Genomic DNA, 4,709 nt, shown 5'->3' on the forward strand with positions numbered 1-4,709 from the left:
TGGGGGGGGGGGGGGGGGGGGCGGGGAGGAGGAAGGACCAGTTCCTCTGAGCACCACTAGGTGTCAGCATTGTCAAGGGAGTTCCCAGGCTGGGGTTTCTGCCCCGCTCTCTGCAGAGGAAGGGGCGTCAGCAGGCAGGATTTGAATCCACAACCGGATTGGATTTCCCGCCTGGGGTTGAGTCTGGGGGCTGAGGGCCTGCTTGGGGCCAGATGCTCCTGAGAAACGTATAGGAGGCTAGGTCTCCTGAGGCTTGAGTCCTGTAAGTCTAGGAAGGGCTGGTGGTCTCCGGAAATCCAGCCCCAAATAGGTCTCAGGGCCTAGGACCCCGCCCCCCTCAACCACCACGCGCTGCTCTAGTTCATCCTCACCCCTGGGCTTTCCTCGTGGCCCCTGGCCTGCAGTGAACACAGAACACCCCAGGCAGGCCTGGTCCTGATCTCCTGGTGAGTAATGACTTTGCTATTTTTTCCCCCATAAATTAAACCTAATCTTGTGTTGACTTTGCTGAACAAGGAGAATAATGAAGAAGATTAAGATGAGATGGTATTCATTCTTCTCCAACAAAAGCCAATTAATTGTCAGCGGGATTACCGCCCTGAGCCAGGAGCCAGCACCGATTCTGCAGACTTGATGGGCAGGGCTGTGGTGGTGGTGGGCGGGGGTCTCCTAGGGCTCCAGCGGGGGTCAGCCGGCGATGCCGCAGGGAAAATTTCAGTTAGATGTGAAGGAGAACTGCCTGGATGAGAGAGCGGGCTGAAGCCAAGGAGCGGGGTGTGAAGGTCGTGGAACTACCCTGCCAGGTGAGTTTTTAAGACACGGGGAGAGGCTCCAAGGTGGGGGGGCTGGGTCCCTGCACATACAAGGCATTTGCTCCCTGAGGCCCCTGACCCCTCACCCATCTCCATCCCAGGCCACCTGACACCCTCCCTGCCTTTCCTCCCTCAGGGTATCGCTCTGTGACCTGTCTCAGCCTAGTCAGCTCCATTCTGGGGTTGACTTGATAAATGAACTTGCATGCAGGGGTCTCCAGCCCCCTCCCCGCCCTGCTTGCCCCCTTTCTTTCCTGTCCCAGGAACGGGGGTTAAGAGCATGGATTTGGAGACAGAAATACTGAGGTTTCACCTGGCTTTGCCGCTCCTCCTCAGCCGCAAGGGGGGGATCTGAGTGCGGCTTTGAGGGGCTTAAGGACCCAAGCTTCCGGGCCCAGTTTCTGGCACCCACTGGGTTCTTTGTACAAGATACGGGGCCGAGTGGGTCAGGGGGACTGCCCGGCAGTGGGGGTGGGGGAACTAACATTTGTCAATCTCCTACCCCATCTGCATTCTCTCACAGGCTCCCCGTAGCAACCCTTGGGGGAGACTTCATTTGTCGCCCAGTATATGGAAGAGGAGTCTGAGGGGCCGAGAGGTGGGTCTAGCGATCAAGGACACAAACGGTAGCCTGCAGAGCTAGCTGGGATGGGCCTGGATCCGGGGGCCCCTGGAGATTGCGCCCCTCCCCAACTCCAGTTTGCTCCAGTGCACTTGAAAGGCGGTCAACCCACACCTGCTAAATGAATGAAACACTCCTCAGTCGCCGTTTCTGGCCCTGTAGGTCCCCATTTCAGACTCTCTTGCATCCTGGTAACTCCCAGAAGTAAATGGATTGTGTGTGATTGCAAAATTCTTCTTGGCAACTCAGCCATCTTACTACCAGTATTAAGAGAAATCCACCCTTCCATCCAGATCTCAGGCCCCGCTTCATTTCCTGGGATTGATAAGGTTCTGTTACTTTCTGAGCATAGCCAGAGTATCCCCAAAGTCCACATTTTATAGTTTATGATATTTCACACCTACTGAGCGCTCGCCACGTGCTGGGCATTGGCACATGGCTTTATTCAATTCTTGCAGCGCACCTGTGCCCTACTTTCCTTCTCATTTGAGACTGTGTTGGAACTGAGGCTCAGAGAAGTGCAGTCCTGCCCGAGGCCACACAGCGGGAATCCACTCGCTACAGGGTGGCAACCCTTTCCACACCAGAAGGCTGTCCCACATCGTGAGACTTCCATGGCGGGTTCTGGTCCTGCACGGGGTGCGATTGGTGAAGGGCATGGGTCTCAGGGTCCAGCGAGCCAATGAAGTCCTTGTCCCACTGACTAAAGGGTGAGACCCCTAGGTTTCCAGTTCTGACCTTCCCTGCTATGTGACCTTGGCTAAGTCGCTTAACCAGTCAGTGCCTGAGTTTCCTGAGTCTGTAAAATTGGGCTGATTATAGTTCCTGCCTCATGGGGTTGTTATGAGAATCAAATGAATTAATATTTGTAATACAAGTAATATTTGTAAAGGTCAGAGCCTGCAAGTTAATTATTGTGAGTTTGCCAAATGAACAGGGCACCTGGGTGGCTCAGTCGGTTAAGCGTCTGACTCTTGGTTTCGGCTCAGGTTATGATCTCATGGTTTGTCGGTTCGAGCCCCTCATAGGGCTTCATGCTGACAGTGCAGAGCCTGCTTGGGATTCTTTCTGTCTCCCTCTCTCTGCCCCTCCCCAGCTCACACTCTGTCTCTCTCTCAAAATAAATAAACGTAAAAAACCAACAAGTCTGGCAGCTCTAGTCCAATAGTAAAAGGGCTACGAGAAGAAAGCCCAGTGCATTTTGGGAAACCAGAGGAGAGGCATGTAACTTGGATCTTAATCAGGGAGGGCTCCCTGGAGGAGGCAGTGAGTGGACTCTTGAGCCGAGGAGTAGTAGGAAGGTAAATCACTTCTCTAAGCAGCTCTTAGCTTCCTGTGCTATCAGCTGGAGCTCTGGTACTAACTGGTTGTCTCCTGGAGCTTATTGTCAGAATTTATCCATGTGCTAACCACGGTAGTGTCATCTGCGTTTCAACAGAAATCTGTGTCCCCAGGGACCCATGACTGAGGGCAGTGGGCCCACAGCGTCCTGAATCTTCTCTTAAGAGAAGAGGACCCTGGCTGGGTGGGCAGGTGCAGGGAAACCGCTGGCAGTACAGGGAGTAGCAAGGCCCTCAAAGCCTGTATGAAGACAAAGATGTCTTTGGAAAAAGAACAAGGGGGAAAAAAAAAAAGATGGGAGAAGCAGGCAGGGAAATGATTTTCTCAGCTGGCGTTTCTCAGGGAATTAAATCTTGTTTTTCGTCACCACTGAGTGGAATAATCCAATATATTAAAGCAGATGCCCCCCTCCTATTTATTGCTGTGACTTTGACCCAACAGTCTTGGGGCTGCATCTGGAATCAGATGGTCCCGGGGAGGGAGAGGAGAGGGAGGCGTCAGCCCCCTGGATCAATTACTCTGCTCTCCGACACCGGAAAAATGAATTATTCCCCCCAAAGCAGGCTCCTCATCCGATGAATTCTGCACTGCAGAGCTGGTGGAGTTATACCAAATTGAATTTGGTCTTTGAGAGACATTTAAAACCAGGTGGAGTGTACACGTTGGCGGGGTGTCGGGGGGGAGTGTCTGACAGCCACCAGGACCTCTGTTCCCTGGTGGGGGAAGTCCCCTGCTCATAATCCTCTGGGGTGGGGGCCAAGAGGCAGCCACCCTGCCCTACCCAAGGGGCCACCTGCATTCCACAGGGGTGGCACATTTTGTTTCCAGCCCGAGGCTCAGAGAGGTGAGGTTGATTGTCTGAGGCCACACAGTGAGCGGGTAGCCATGGCAACCTGTTACCTTTTTGGTCCCCTGCTCTCTGGGCCTTGTTGAAAATGGCCTCACTGCATCCCCTCTCCCTGCCCCACCCAGCCTCAGGGGGAACAAATCGAGATTGGGAGCTTTTCAGTCTGGGGCTCTGGTTCTGCCCACGCGTAGCTGTGTGACCGGGCACCAGGAGCAGCTTAATCTCCCTGGGCAGCAGTTTTCTGCTCCAAGAAATGGGGTTTACCAAAATCCTTGTACTGGTCGCCACTCCGTCGGCTGCAAATGACAGACACGTGATTCAGAGTGTTTTAATGAAAAAGCAAATTTGGGGCTCACGGAACAGAAAAGCCCGGTGGAGATGTCTCCCAGGTATGGCTGGATCCAAAGGCTCCAAAGGCGTATTCAGAAACTAGCCTTTCTCTTGGTCTCTCAGCTCTGTGTGGCTTCACCCCAGACAGGCTCACCCTGGAAGGGGCCGGGCACCCCCAGCAGTTAAGTCCCATGGGTTCACACACCCATCCCAGAGCTGGTTACTATGGTGAGGGGGAGGGCCTGGGGTGGAGCCACCCAGTGAGAACCACAGGCTGAGAGAAGGCGGAGCCTCAGTGGGGCTTGAAGAAGGGGACCAGGTGCTGGGACAAAGTCCTCACACAGAGCCCCGCCCCTCACGGGCCCCAGGCAAGAATGAGGGGGGTGTTTGGCAGAGTGCTCGGCATCGGGCAAGCGATTAGCTGACCATGGCTCTGCTGGGGTTGTTTCCAATTTTCACTGAGGAAGTTGCAGTGCCCACCTGGGCAGGACACGAGGGGCTCTGCCCAGGCCTCCCTCCGCCTCCCTCACGATCTCCTACTCCATCCGCTCGCCCAGCCCACCCCCAGGCCAGATCCCAGCCCTGGCCCTCTGCCTGGCCAGGGGTCCCCAGGGAAGGGGGGCTGCCTCACGCCACCCAGGCAGGGGACTGCCGAGACTGCACTTTCACTAATGATGTGGGGAAGAGAGGAAAAAAACTAGCCTGAGATGGAGCTAGTTTAGCGGAAAACCCTCCCCCTGGATTTGAGCAGGTTTTT

The sequence above is a fragment of the Crocuta crocuta genome, unplaced genomic scaffold (genome assembly GCF_008692635.1).
Source record: "Crocuta crocuta isolate KB4526 unplaced genomic scaffold, BGI_CrCroc_1.0 scaffold13, whole genome shotgun sequence".
Classification (NCBI taxonomy): Eukaryota; Metazoa; Chordata; class Mammalia; order Carnivora; family Hyaenidae; genus Crocuta; species Crocuta crocuta.